The sequence below is a fragment of the Lactuca virosa genome, chromosome 5 (genome assembly GCF_052849685.1).
Source record: "Lactuca virosa cultivar CGN04683 chromosome 5, Lactuca_virosa_CGN04683_v6, whole genome shotgun sequence".
Classification (NCBI taxonomy): Eukaryota; Viridiplantae; Streptophyta; class Magnoliopsida; order Asterales; family Asteraceae; genus Lactuca; species Lactuca virosa.
In genome coordinates this window covers 155,445,143-155,462,034 of record NC_136430.1, presented here as the reverse complement: position 1 = coordinate 155,462,034, position 16,892 = coordinate 155,445,143, and positions in this window count along the sequence as shown.

Below are 16,892 nucleotides of genomic sequence, written 5' to 3'. Positions count from 1 at the left end.
CACTGTAAATGAAGTTTGCAAAAATTTTTGTAATTTAATTTAACTGTTTGATAATTATTCACCAATTAATGATTATTCAAGAGAATAAAATAAAGAAAAATAGTAAAACTAACTGAAAAATATCTTTTATATTTTTCACAGCTTCTATATGTATAATAACAGTGTTACAAAAATTTTGGGCAATTTTGGAAACTGTCTTCTAATTATTTCTATTTTTGTTAGAATAAATGCACAAAAACCATAAAACGAGAAAGCGCTTAACTCAGATTTTTCTATCCAAAACTCCCCCTTAACACATGGCATAAACATTTTGCTTCAATCCGGAAAATCAAAAAAAAATCTTCAATTTTTAGCTTCGTTCACGGACCGCCTTTGACAAAACTTCTCAAAATTGGGTAGAAATTGTAAATTTCAAAATTCTGCAGTGTCCCGGTGTGCCCAAAACAGCCAAAATGCGAAAACTCTCCCCCATTTGCGAAACTGGGTACAAAGCGTCAATTCGCATTAACTGTAGGGGCTTGAAATGTAAATGCTTCAATTTCTCAGCATTATAACCCCATTTTCGAAGTTGGGTATAAACAGCCAAAATTTTAAAACATCAGGGACTACTTTCGAAATTTCTGTGTCTTTTCTTTCAAACCTTCGAAAATTAGTCCAAATTTTGAAATGTGTATAAACTGTCAAAGTTTCGAAACTTTAAGGACCAATTTCGAAACTTTTTGTTTCTTCTCCAATTTATGAAACCTTCGTTGTCCCAGTCGCGAAAGTCACCAAAACCTTCGAAAGATTGAAATTTTTTTCGACTATCCCGATCAAAAATCTTCGACGATAACCCAAAATTTTCGACAGTAAGGCAAAAATCTTCGTCCTTCGCGACCAAACAAAAATCTTCGTTATGTTAACACAAGCCGTCGACTCCAAAATCCAAATCTTCGTTAGTAAGACAACCCCAGCTATCGACTTTCGCTTTTCACAGTTCAACCATTTGCTACTTGGCATCTAGTCGACATCACCCTTAAGTATTGTATATCCCTTTGCTAACGAAACCATTGGCCATCAAATCATTGAACTCAACATCAATACTCAAGGCTTCGATCATCGACATCAAATATTCGTTATCATCCACTCCATATCAATCCCAAATTCTTCATTATTACGTCCCACAACTATCGACATCAAAGCCAAAATTCGATCATTGACTATTCATTTTTCACTTCGCGCTTTATACCTCATCAATCAACCCAAGAACCCCTTCACACATGAGACCCTTCACAACATTATTTGTTCGTCATCAAGCATCGACCATCGAACAATAGACGTCATGAAAATTCTCATATGATCTCAGCAATAGCCATCGACATTTGATACTAACTCTAATCCGTCGACATCAAAATTTTGATTCCAAGGCTTTGTTATCTACTAAGCTCCAGAATGACCATTTTCCAGTCAATCTCGACTCCAAAAAAACTCAAATCGAAACTTCAATTCACAAGTTCTTTGAAATCGATTTCACATTATAGACATTCCAATCCTCCGAAATCGATTAAACTCCAAAACTTAGCCTTCCCATTCAACATTAGTAAATAAATTCGATTCCAAAGCTTTTCATTCGATTCTTCGTTCTCAGTCTCACATTTTCGATATCAAAAACATAGACCCAACCAATATTCGAAATTGAACCCCAAATCAAGTATGATTTCGACATTCATATCCCATGTTCAACTTGTATCATATGATTTCAACTTTCAATTCAACGAATCAACTCATAGAAGTCGAGTTTAACTTTTTCTGGGATTGACTTTTCGAAGTCAAACATCAATAAACATGAAATTTACGAATCTAATGTCCAATTTAAGATCAAAAAGTGTTCAATCAACTGTTCTTCACCTCCTTCAAGTGTTCTTGGTCAAGTTCTTTAAAATCAAAGACTCGATTTTACGATTTCTACACTTGAAACGAAACACAATCGATTTTGTAATATAACAAATCTCATATGAAATCGATTTAACAATTCCAGATTATCATCCAAAACTAATCGATTAAAAGAAACAAGAAAACAAGAATAAGAACTCAAGAGCAATCGATTAATGGAACTGATAATACAACTAAATAAAGCATGCGTACAAGTCAATTGATGAACATCGATTTTTAGAGTGAGAAAAAATGACGTCGAATCAAAACAAATATAAGCGGGCATAAGATAAACCAATTATAAACAATATTGGATTGCAATTTGGGCTCAAATCATTTATGAACAATGACAGATTACCATTTTGAACAAGGAATGGATGAAAATTTGGGCTAAATCAAGAGTAATTGGGCTGAATCAAAGAAAAGATGAATCGAATCAACAACAGTTAGGCTCGAAACAAATATGATTGATCATTAAAAAAATAATTGGATCAACAATGGGGTTTGAAACGAAATAGATCCAACGAATCAAAATGATCAAAAAATTGAAAAACGTAACGTACGAATCAACGAGATTTAGAGAGATCATAGAGAGACTCACCATAAATGCTCCAATTGTGATGATTGTAGCCAAACCGATAATCGTTTCTTTAATAAAAATCGTGTTGATCTTCGAAGACCCGCTCTGATACCAAACATTGGTTTGGCATGCGCAATTAAAGAACACACAAAGAACACGGTGATTTCGGTGTTTAAGAGATGCATTCGATTATGTAAGGTGTTACAAAAAAGGATCTAGATCTAAATCTACATAATTAACACACACTAACACTCTCAATGTTACATCTCTCAAGCATACCTCTACAAGTAGTATGAACCCACCTTATATAGAGGTGTTTACATCTCTCTCTCTCTCTCTCTCTCTCTCTATCTATCTATCTATCTATCTATCTATCTACCTATCTATCTATCTATCTATCTATCTCTCATGTCACAAGGCTACTTTACCACATGCAAGTGGGTCTACAAAAGTCAAACCATTTACAAAGTCATACATGGATAACTTTGTACCCAACAATCTTGATCGGAATGAAAAGTAGTTTGCTCTCGACAATGAAGGCAATTCTAAGAGCATTGGGGTGAAATCAATATCAATTTCGGAGCCAATTCAAACTCCTGTTATCTCTTCTCATATGGAGTCTGAAGCAGAAACTTTACTCCACCCATTGTTTCTGAAATCTCTCTATCCACACTAATTCCAACTAGTCCATTTTTGGTCCTGTTTCTCAGCTTTCAATAAAACCTGTTGAGATTCCTTTTTTACTGAGGCAACTTCTGTATCTCAAACCATAATTTATACAGAACCTCTAACAGAGCATTCTACTTTCGAATCCTATAGGGAGGAGAATAGAACCTCAGACATCCCTGGTAATACATCTGATATGGGGCCAAATGTCAATATTGGTGAAAATTTGTCTCAATCACATGTGTCTGCACCGGAATTCACTCTACTCCACCTATTACTGATGATGGTGAAGAAGAAATTCTCATGAAAGATGATTCTGAATCAAATGATGAGTTTGTTGCAACTGATTTTGTGTTTCAAGTGGAAAGTGGTCATGATGATGATGATGCTTCCAATGACCAAAGGGGATTTTCGCAAGATGAACAAAAAGTTGGATGACATTCTTTCTCAGTCTTCAACTTTCATCAATACAAAGTATGAAGAGCTGATTTCTTCTCATAAAGAAACAACTCAGAAGCTGGTTCAAGATAATGATACTACACTTTCTCAATACAAGAAGCTTGTTGATGAATCTATTGAACTTGTCAAGGAAGTTAGTATGCAAGTCTCTACGATTCACACATAATTTAATTCTATTGTAACAAATCAACAGACTTTTATGAATTCATTTCAGACATCTTTTGATACAAATGTTGCTGAGATGAACAAGGCTATTCTTAGTTTTTGGACTTCATTACAGAATGAAAAAAAGGCTTTATCTGAACTTCGCTTTGGGTTACAAAAAGACAATGTTGATCATCACACATTCATAGCCAATTCTATTCTTGCTTTGCAGACAAGTCAAGCTCATGAAAATAAAATAATGGATGCTTTGGATGATTCAACCACGAAGATTAAGGTTCTTAGGGAACAATTGAAAGCTACTGTTTTTGATCTTGGCCAATCAATTGCTTTATGGGTCGTCTCAGACCTTATGATTGGTGTTTATCCCCAAAGAGACCTTTTATAAACACACACAAAGGATTTACTTGTTACTAATATAGCCTAGCCTCTGTTCTTCTTTAGACCCTTTTTCACTCCGATAGTATCCTTGATTGCATCAATGCAGATGAAATGAATGCATTTGTATACTATTAAATTCAATTTTAAGTTAGGTGAACTAGATCTTACGGAGCCTGCTCATGTATGACATGATTCCTATCTGATCATAGAAAAGATTCTCTTTAAGCGAACCGGCCTATCCTCTGTATGGGCTTACATGATGGTTGGAACAAAGACACATTTGGTTGTGAAAGCAAATGAAGAACTTTTGTTGGAAAAAGGGAAAAATTTTCAAATAAATCAACGCTTGGTTAAGATTGTTGAAACAAAAGATGCTCCTTATGCATATTACATTTCGCAGCTTATGGATGCAAAGCTTAAGCCTATTCTTGCCTAATTGAATGATGTTACGAGTAGCAAGGCTACTTCGCAATAAGGGGGATATGAAGTGGTGTTTCCAGAAGTTAACATTAATAATCCTTACCAAACGGGTTCAATGGAAAAGAACAATGTGAAAATCCTTCTGGAGAAGCAATCTATGGAAGAAAAAAATCAAAGAATTTAAGGGAAAAGCAAACTGGCCAAAAGGGTAATGAAGCTTTTGGTTCAGGAAAAGGAAATGTTAAAATCGTTTTTTGAAAAGTTAAATGATTTGAATCCACCGTTAACTAAGGAACAACAAGCTGATCAAGCAAAGCGTGATGTATTTCTGGATGAGCTTAATGCTTTGAATGCATAGCTTAATGCAGAGGAAGCTAAAAAGAAGAATGCATAAGAAATTCTTGCGAACAAGAAAGCTTTATTTCCTCCATGGTCAATTGAAAGAATTTAAGAAGAAGCTCTCAACAATCCAAATCTCTATTGGTTGGAACCTCAAACCTCTTTCTCTGTTGATAACGATGTTGATTGTCAAATGGATTTTCCTATCATTGCGATGGCCTTTTAATTTCGTCGCTTTGAGAATATTCAGAAGATGCCTATGGGAATACAACAATCAAGAGAAAGTTGTTCAATTTTTACGTGAAGCATTCAAAACCGTAATATGAATCTTGGAAAATCAAGAATATTGTTGGTTTGAAAATTGGAAAGTCAGAAAAGGTTGATGATTTTGTCAACATTCATTTCAAGGTAGTTCGTGGTAACAAGCATGAAACCGATGAGTTTACTTTGGCTGATTTTCCGGTATCCTGTTTCTTCACAGAAGTAACAAGATCCATCTTTATGGGCCTTATTGGACTTTTTTGGACCTAAAGGTATTCTTTCCATAAACTATGGGCCTCTTAGATCACACAGGGTGAATCTTTTCATCCTGCATTACTCCATTGTTTGACCAAAATATCATTGTATTGGAGGAATATCTGAATAACCTGTTATATCATCAGATATACATCTATATTATCCAAGACTTCCTGGAAGTTAGGAATAACTATTCCTAGTATAACGTTAGAAACATCTTAAGCATCACAGTGATGCATTTAACATGTATCATGTTCATGTATTGCTTAAAAAGGTGGTTTAGGAATAGATCCTTTATGAGTGTATAATTTCTAGTCTCTCAAGACATGAACCCATTCATTGAAATTGTATTTATTGAATTTTATTGTTTTTCCGATCATTAAAGAAATGACGATTCATGGTAATTGAGAATGAATAATTTATCTACAAAATGTTAACAAAAATCATTTAGTATTTTTGACATTTAATCTTTAATAATTAATACCCATTAGTTTCCAAAAACATTAATTATCAAAGTCTATGATCCAAGTTGTAAAAAAAACATATGGTTGGGTATATTTTATCACATTTATTTGTATCCAACTAGGTAGAAATTGATTATCAACTACATACTAGTGTATAATTCCTAGATTTACGGGATCGCTAATAACAATGTTTAATAGATATGTTTGATCACATCTATGCCTCAGATATCTCTTGCATTGGTGACCTTTACCATAAAAGATTTCCGATCAAATTATCCAACATCAACAACATGTAGAATCGGCACATAACTAGTGGTTAGTTGACCTTTATCCTCCTAGAAATTATGAAACTACATCGACCATCAAAAGATGAATCCAAGTGGTTAGGTGACCTTTATCCCACAAGAACCATACAAGTGACGTACGAGTGTTTTTCAAATCGGATTGCATAGATTTGAGATTTTTCAGGGGTCTTTGATATTTTATAATTCTAGTTTTAAAACATATATTATATCATGGTTATTCCATGCATTCAATAAGCCATGGTATACTTTTAAAAAATATTATTTTATGTAAAATCACATTTTAGCAATGTTCTTTTATAAAATCCAGTTATATAAAATTGACGGGATCGAATTATAAAATTTGTAACTAATATTAAGTTTTACCGTTTGAGCACTTTAAAACATTTGTAAACCTTTAAATAAAACTTCCTTTTTATAAAATAAGGTCTGGAGTTTGACATGTTTTTAAAATCTCTATTTTAAACTTATATTAATTTTAATCTCGAAATTTATGTTTGTTAGTTTTAACGACAAAGCTTGTTTTATACTAAAATTATTTTACCATCTTATGTTAAAAGCTAAATTTCACTAAAACCAAACTTCTTTGTGATTTTATTTATATTCGAATATTATTTATCATTTTAAAACAAATTTATCAACCATAATATAATAATAACAACATAAATTAAACAACACAAACATACAAAAAACATATGTGCATAAACCAACCAAGTCTAGTGACATTTTTGTGAGCAATCACAAAAATGATAAGTCTAAATCTAAAGGGACATTTAAGGAACAAAAAAACTACTAGTGATATTGTTGTTGGAGCTCCCACTTGAGAAAACATTCAATGCTTGCAAAAAAGTTAAAAACTTCTTAAAGGGTAATATTTCAGCAACATGCAACACTTTTTCAGAAAAAGTTGCCTTAGGACCAACACCTATGGGAATTTGATGCAACACTTTTCCAACAACAACAGTTTCAGAAAAGGTTGCATGTTCACCTGCTATTAAAACTTGCAAAAACAACCCTTGGCTCCATCTTTTCCATATATCATGTGCAGTATCCATTGAACTAACGAGTCTTAATGTATCTGGTGGAAGAGCAAATAGAATATATATTTTAGCATATATGTTGTTTTGAAGTCTCTTTTTCTCATCTATGGCTAAATATTTGACATTAACAACCAATTCTTCCAAATCAGCCAGAGTAAGAATTGGTTTAGCATCTTTTGAACATTGATGAGGACCTTTGGTGATAGCATGCCAAATGCTCGAACCCTTATTTTCAATTCCAGTAATGCAATCTTTGAAATGCATAACCCAAACTTCATAATCTTATGGATACAAGATTGGAATTTTAGTAGTAGATCTAATACTAATGGGTAAGTTGAAAGTAACAGAGTGAGAATCGTCTTTTGATATGATTTAAGAAAAATTGAGTAAGAATCAATTCAATGAGCCAACACAAATTTAAAATCAAGACAAATAATCTGAATAATGAATTTCGGATCAAATTGCAAAAGGATTGCAAAATACAGAATAGATCTAAAAACTTCAAAGTTGAAAAATAGAAAACTCGAAGAATACTCAAAGAACGCGAATGAATTTGTTGAAAATGAGCATAATGAAGTCACTGCTCTGATACCACTTGATAGGATCGGAAGATTATATAAGAATGAATCAAAAAATAACATGACGTAATTGAATGAACACAAATAAGATGTAGTTTTTATTTAGAGAGTAAAAGGCATACAGTTACAATCAAGTAAGACACCTCTCAAAAATACTCTCTACTACCAACTATTACCCTTATATAATGCATACAAGGAAGTCGGTTAGGCTCTGACCAATGAGGTCATGACACCTAGGCTAACACGGTTGTCAAAATAAGCTAACACAAACTGTGAAAACTAAGTATACAAAAAATACGAACATCGACTAAGTTGTTCGCATATACAAGTGAAGATTATACAAATAACTCTGAAACACAACCTAGCAAATCTACGAATCCCAACAATATGTATGATATTTTATTATAAAACAAAATCATGCATGTTTTCTAAAAACAAAGATTATACCAAATAGTCTAATAATATAAGCAAGCTTGCAAAAAATGGCTTTGATACCAATTTTTGTGTATAATTCAAATTCCTTTTCACAGAAATGCTAAATACGACAATGGAAGCAATAAAACTTGAATAATTATAAAACCATTTTATAACCACCAATGATCATTTTGCAATCATGGAAATATTGAATCATCCATAGAAAGGAAAATATTACAACCTTCAAAGTGTTTGATTCTGTGACAACCCGATATTTCAAGTCAAAGTAATGACCTAAAAGTCAAAGATTTGTAATCTACTTCTGATATAATAAAAATAGCGTCAAAAATAAAATGTTCTAAAGTCTCAATTAGGATACATAAAATGTTAGATATCGTGTCAAGGTTTCCAGAAATATAAAGAACACTCAAATCCGAGTTATAACGAAGTAGTTATGACCAATCAAAGACCCGCGACAAAACCGGTAAAACACTGTCAAGCGTAAAAAGCGAAATTTCAATAAAGTACTTTTTAGCCTTAGGTATCTAAACGAAAGTCGTAGGTTATACTAAACCGTGAACGCGCATAAAAAGAACGTCCAAATCTGACTTCGTATGAAGAAGTTATGATTTTTCTAAGTTTCACGATAACAGTAGACAACTAAAAACTCGAAACAGTGATCGAGTGATTTTTAGCCGACACAATCTAAACGAGAATCGAAGATCTCGACAATAGTAGTGCAACGATGAAAAGTTTGACGAAAACGGACGTCGGATGAAGAAGTTATGGATTTTTAACGGACTTTTCCAGTCCCGGCCTGTTCTGGTTCGCAGGGTTGCTCGTAATGAGGAACAAGGAAGGGCAGCCATCAACCGGGTCATGGAGGTTGATGCCGATGCAGGAGTCAATACAGTTCGCATTCGCCATCTAGAGGCTGCTCATGGAAGAACCCTGAACCAGAATATGACCCTGCAGAGAGAACTAACTACAACCCAAGCTGAAGTCAGGGAACTTCGAGGTCATCAGGCAATGTTTGAAAGACGCATATTGGACATGGAGCGTCGTCTGGCAGAATCAAGGACTCATTCGAGCGGTTCTCGCCGCAAGTAGAGTCTAGTATTAATTTCATGCTTATGTTAAGACCTTGAACTTTCAGTCGGTTACGTCTATGTACTGTCAAAATTTTCTCAATTCTGATGTGATGTAAGATCTACTCCAAGGTCAATTTTTCCCGAACTTATCACATCTTTGCTACCAATGACATTGGCAAACGTCTAATCTCCTAGGAAATCTTTGTCCAAATACTTTCATCCTTCTATTGTTAGAATTCTACCAAAATCACACTCTCATTTAATGGTTAAATTATGGTGATTGAGTTCATGGATCACTTTTATTATTCTCACTCTTGAATTCTTATCATTATCTCCATCTTCGCAAACTTATTTGATAGATGTTGCCTCTAAAATTAACACCGTCTGTACTCGCAACCAAGAGGAAACTATAGAAACCACAACATGTCGTTACCTTGTTAAAGACACCGAGGAAAAATTCGCGTGAACTTTCGGGATTCGAACTCTCCGTTATGAAGTAATGGGGATCAGTGTTAGAATCGGAAGTAAGACGACACAGAAATTCCATGTACCTACAAAGGAGAAGGACACCATGTAGATACCAAGGGAGAACGAACCATTACCGCTCGGATTAAATCATAGAACCAAGGAAAAACCACGCATGTTCCATACGAAGTGCTTGGATACCCCTTCGTCATAGTAATGACTATTAAATGCCACCTAGTGATTTACTGATTACATTTCTCGCGTTAGGTTTTAAGCTTATCGTCTTTCTGTTATGACTAATAGAAATATATCGGATCACGGAATTCCAGTCGAGAGTGAATAATTCTCAAACTCATAAGTCTACCTTGTGTAGACTCCATAATGTATCACTTTCAAATCTTTTCGAAGGTGGAAAGCATTATACCCCCAATCAAAGCGGATTTAGTTGGATAAACACTTGTCTTCTAACCATTTTAGAAACTTACTCCTACTCTTTACCAGGACTGCATCATAGGGATGTAGGTCGAACCATCGAGAACAGTATAACAAAACGAAAAACTTACATTCGCATGAATGATCAGAATATATCTAGAGCCAACCATAGTCGCTCACAAACTTATTTTCTTATCGTATAACAGAATCATGCCTCCGAAGAAACGTAACCAAACCGCTGGCAAAGCACCAACTCCTCAGATAGATTTGGCTACTTTTCAAGCTGCGGTCACAGCTGCCGTAGCAGCTGTCATGACTCACCTAAATGCTAACAACACAAATGTTAGTGGAAATGTTATCGACAACCCCAATCACGGTGATAACCAAGTACAACAACGAGTGCCTGTTTTTAAAGACACTCGAGACCTCAAACCTAACATCCTGAAACGAAAGTTCGAGAGCGAGAAAGGGAGCAGTTTAACTCAAGGGCCTTCAGAAGAGTATCAAGTTGGGGCAGTCAATATTCCCATCAACCCTGCTATCCCAACACCGACCACACCGTACCTAGGAAACCTCCCACTCTGCAGTAAGTGTAACTACCATCATTATGGAGTCTGTCGAGAGCTGCATTGCAATAGATGCAACAGGAAGGGGCACACGACCCGTTTCTGTAGGACCCCGGTCGAGCTTATCACTTCAACCACCAAGGTGGGCGCCAGTCTAATATGCCACCTTTGTGGTGAAATATGACACTTCAAGAGGGACTGCCCCAACGGAGAGGAATGACGGGGAACAGGGGGAGTGTAACAACGGAACATGAAAAGGCAACAACGAACTCTACTAAGAAGTTCTGGTGCGTATCTAAACCTCAAATATTAGACCCCTGAAATTTTACAGAATTTTACACGTTACGTTATAACTATACCTTCTTGCTCACACCGGTCGATAATAGAAAAACCTAGTAGGGATTACTTCACGAAAGTTCATTATTTCAAATTATCAGAACCCTCGTTTAGTCTGTACTTGTAATTTGTGATATAATAGGGTTCGTAGTATTAATACCAAAGTTAGTCTTCATCCTAGTAATCATTTCTTATTCCAGACCAACATAATATTAAAATCATCAAGAAGTTACGACATCATCATCCGACATGGTTTGGCTTGGTTCTTACCATGCAAAGTTTATGTGCTAGATGAAAAGAACTCTTCCCTTAAACAACCGTCAGGCGAAATTTTTCCGACCCATAATGCAAAACCCTTCAGAGGTACCCATGCAAGGGGTACCACACCCTTCTAACCTACCCAATATCTTTTAGACTTAAAGCGAAGAACACCAATTAATATCCCAGAAGAAGGCGACCTTCCCGACATCTTTCCAGAAGAACGATTAGGATTTCCACCACAACGTCAAGTCGAGTTTCGAATCAACTTAATTCCAGGAACTACCCCTGTAGCTAAATCGCCTTACCGTCCAGCTCCAACAGAGATGCAGGAATGCTCCGGTAAACTTAACGAACCTCTCAGTAAAGGATTTATTAGACCAAGCTTCTCCCCATAAGGAGCACCGGTCTTGTTCGTCAAGAAGAAAGACAGATCGTTTCGTATGTGCATCGACTATCGAGAACTGAACAAGCATACCATTAAGAATAGTTACCCACTACCTCGTGTAGATGACTACTTTGATCAACCAACCGACGAAACCCTGATCCTACACATGGACTCCGTTACGTTCCAAGCCGCTGTATCGGCAGCAGTGGCAGTTGTCATGGCGCAATTCAACCCTAAAAACACAAAAGAAAATGAAAACGGGGTCGACACTTCGAACCCTAATGACAATCATGGAAACCAACAAAAACCTCCGACGAAGTAGTCACGTAAGGAGCACCAAATTTTCTATAACTTTGCTCAAGTACTGCTAACAGGGTTTCCAGGAATACTACTCGCACAAAAAGTTAAGTTCACCAACAAAGACCCCAAAAATTTATGCGATTGATTTAATACTATCAAATGTATACATAAGAGTAGTACGTAATTAAGATTCTACAGGCTTAGAATTGATGATTCCACTTTGACTCCTTTTCCTTGTCTGGATGTGGGCTTAGAGATGAATCATTTATTCGACTGCCTTTTCAATCTTAACTATATACAACTCGTATACACGGAACTATATTAGATGAATCAGGCATAATCCATGCAATGATTTTCATAACTATTTTACCCAAGTCAACGGGTGGTTATGATACCATGTGGGGTGATTGTCGATAGATTGACCAAATCCACACTTTCTACAAATAGAAGAAACCGGCAAGATGGAAAAGCTAACAAGAACTTATCTCAAAGAGATTTTTAGACTGCACGGTGTGCCAATATCTATTATCTCAGTCCGAGATAGCAGATTCACCCCCTCGTTTCTGACAATCTTTACAAAAATCTTTGGGAACTAGGCTAGGACATAAGTACAGCTTACCATCCACAAACGGACGGACAAAGTGCAAGAACGGATCAAACCATGGAAGATATGCTAAGAGCTTATGTGATTGATTTTGGTAAAGCATGGGATATCCATTTACCACTAGTCGAGTTCTCGTACAACAATAGCTATCACACTAACATCAAGGTTGCTCCATTCGAAGCCCTCCATGACCACAAGTGCAGATCACCTCTGTGCTGGGCTGAAGTGGGTAACACGCAACTAGTTAGAGGACAAATACCTGACAGCACTCTCATAGGCCCAGAAATCATAAGAGAAACGACCGAGAAGATTGTCCAAATCCAGGAACGACTAAAAGCTTTAAGAGACAGACAAAAGAGTTATGCGGACAAAAGACGGAAGCCCTTGGAATTTCAGGTTGGAGACCGAGTACTATTGAAGGTCTCACCCTGGAAGGGATTAATACGTTTTGGAAAACGTGGGAAACTAAATCCAAGATATATCGGGCCATTCGAGATCCTTGCCAGGATCGGCCCGGTAGCATACAAGCTTCGATTACCGCAGGAACTAAATAACGTACATCCTACCTTTCATGTGTAAAACTTAAAGAAGTGCTTATCCGATGAGACCCTCGTTGTCCCTCTGGACGAAATCGAAATCAACGAGAGTCTCCACTTCGTAGAAGAACCGGTAGAAATAATGGATAGGGAAATAAAAAGGACAAAACAAAGTCGCATACCCATTGTGAAGGTCCATTGGAATGCCAAGCGAGGACCTGAATACACCTGGGAGCGCGAAGATCAAATGAGACAAAAATACTCACATCTTTTCCCTAGTCCATAACTACTTATCCTAGACTAAAATTTCGGGACGAAATTCCCTCTAACGGGGGGATGATGTGACAACCCGATATTTCAAGTCAAAGTAATGACCTAAAAGTCAAATATTTGTAATCTACTTCTGATATAATAAAAATAGCGTCAAAAATAAAATGTTCTAAAGTCTCAATTAGGATACATAAAATGTTAGATATCGTGTCAAGGTTTCCAGAAATATAAAGAACACTCAAATCCGAGTTATAACGAAGTAGTTATGACCAATCAAAGATCCGCGACAAAACCGGTAAAACACTGTTAAGCGTAAAAAGCGAAATTTCAATAAAGTACTTTTTAGCCTTAGGTATCTAAACGAAAGTCGTAGATTATACTAAACCGTGAACGCGTATAAAAAGAACGTCCAAATCTGACTTCGTATGAAGAAGTTATGATTTTTCTAAGTTTCGTGATAGTAGTAGACAACTAAAAACTCGAAACAGTGATCGAGTGATTTTTAGCCGACACAATCTAAACTAGAATCGAAGATCTCGACAATAGTAGTGCAACGGTGAAAAGTCTGACGAAAACGGACGTCGGATGAAGAAGTTATGGATTTTTAACAGACTTTTCCAGTCCCGGTCTGTTAAAAATATATAATTAAAAATAAAATAAAAATTTTCCGACGAAGTCTAAATGAAAGTTGTAGAGTATATTCTCACCTACGCGTGGATATAAACAACGTCAAAAACGGAGCTCGTATGCGAAAGTTAAGCATTTTAGAAGATTTGGGCACACACTTCGAGGCTTATCCGAAGGGTCACGCCCCGCGTACTTCGGAGTACGCCTAGCGTACCCGATACAAGGCCTCGGATCGGCCATTTCGCCCCTATGCCCTCTACTCCCTTCCCATCCGAAGACTGGCGACCGATGACGTCATCGCTGACGTACGCCCCGCGTACGAGGGTACGCCCAGCGTATGAGCTGCGGACGAGGTACGCCCCGCGTACTTCGGAGTACGCCCAGCGTACGAAGCCTGGCAGCCCCCCTATAAATAAGATGCGAGGCTTCCGATTTTAATTTGCTAATTCACCATTTTCTCTCCCACTTTTTCACTCTCGAGCCTCCCAAAACTATCCCGACGCCCCGGTTCCGTATCCAAGTTCCGATGAAGGTCCGAAGCTCCAAGATTCCCGAAAAACTTACCACTTTCCGGTCTAAGTGTTGCCCGAGAAAAATCTCGTTTTCTTCAAACCACCACATTTTCCAGGTGAGTTCATACCCCCACATTTTCACGTCTTTTTCATGTTTTAGGGGGGAAATACAAGTGAAACACAAGAAAAACTTATGTTAAAAATACAAATCATTATATATATAAGTTCAAATGTTTTACCTACATCTTATGTATAAACGTTAATTACATAAAATAACGTTACTACTAAGGTTATAGACTACTTTTCATACAAGGTTGGTAATACACCAAGGTTTTTCATCCTAACGGAACACCCTTTTTTAAAACTATAATAGGTATAGTTACGAGATATTCATGATATTTTTACATACTATAAACAAAAGAGGAAATACTTATATTCAAAAGGAAAATGGACTTTTCATACGTAAACCTGTGATACCAAATTTTGTGAGATATCTGAATTCATCGAACCGTTCAGTTCGCAGATTAAGTCCTGTTTTATAAGCCATAATCTCTTGTAGGGAGAGCGTGATATTTGTGTATAGATCTATATGGGACTGACAATCCCGCACCTAAACTGTTAGCTACAGTTAGACCGGCAGGTCTGGGGTGACAAACGTCATATCATTCCAACGCCTGACGAACGTTGTTACAGGCAATCTGGGTCAATAGCACGGTTATAAAAACTCACATGGGGTATTAATACATCTCGGTTTACAGGGCTGTTAAATGCCTTAGTGATTATATATACTTATATAAATCTACTTATACTATTTCAAGTATGAAAAACACTTATGCATTCAGTCTTTGGAACCTTTACAAACTACCACATATATGGAAAATATTGGATTTTCTAGGAACAAACTCGGTTATTTTACACCAAAAAGGATTCTATTCTTAAACAAAAACGCTTATGAACTCACCAACTTAATTGTTGACACTTTTTCAAAACTACTTGTATTTCTCAGGGATTCAGTAATACAGGTAAATCATCAGCTTTTGGAGAAGGGACGCTAAGACGTCAGTCTAAAAACTTATTAACTCATCATATTGTAATTTATTTTGAGACATGTATTGTATTCAACAATGTAACTTTTAAATTATATTTATGATGGTTGTGTTTACTTTCTTTACAAATATTCAACTGTTATGATACTACGTGAAGTCATCCACCCCCGAATGTTTCCGCCATTCTGGTTTGGGGGTGTGACAGATTCTCAAAGGAGATTGGAGTTGGATGATGTGTGGCAATAGACTCAAAGTAGAGGCTTTCTATATGTATCCACAAAGCAAGAGTAAAGGCACAAAAGGTGGTAGTCTTCACTTGTATTTAGCACTTATTAAGTCTTAAAGAACATAAACCAAATAAGTCTTAAAAGGAGAAGAAACTAAAGCACACTAATCTTCAAAGACATTTGTAAGAGAGTGAGAGGGAAAGAGCTCTTTAAGATCTCGGGTTTGAGGCCAAAAAGAAGAGAAAAAATTAGCAAGTTTAATTCCTTACTCTTCTTTATATCCTACACTCATGTCATGAAGATCATACTTTCTTTTAATGAAATCAAAGACTTCCAAGCAACATGATGTGTGTAAGAAGTGGTCAAACCAATAACCATCCCATACCTCTTAGATATGGATGGTTAAATGTAACACCCGTATCCTTACGTATGATTCTTTATAATTAATTTAGCGAAGGTGTAAAGTAAGAGACATTATCACTTAGGATGTTTATTAGGTTCATATCTGAGAATTGGATGGTTAATCTTTATGCGTTAAAAGCTTATTATTAAGTTGGCAAAACGACATGCTATGCGGGGTGTAAGTTTGGCTACGCTTAGCTTAGATTGAAGTGTTCCCGTTTTTATCAAAGGCTCCATACTGGGTGTTGAGCATGGTGTACGTTGGGCATAGCATCAGAAGGGAGATTTTGAACAAATTGGATTACTAGTCAAGTGGAGTGGGTACTAGTCTTGGAAGGGTAAAATGGTCTTTTACCCCAGAGAGAGTGATTATGTGCTAAGGCCCTTGAGTGTGAATTATTACCTTAATTTGTAATTAGGGTCTTAATGTGTATTGATTAATGTGATGAGTTCCAGTATCGGCAGCTCGAGTGTGATATTTGTTTGTCTTTAGATGGAAGTGAGTGTTATCAGTATATTGTGTACGAAGCTGTCTTTTGAATCTTGCATGTGTAAGTTGGGCTGAGCCCATTTATTATATCTTGGGTTGGGCCTATTTAT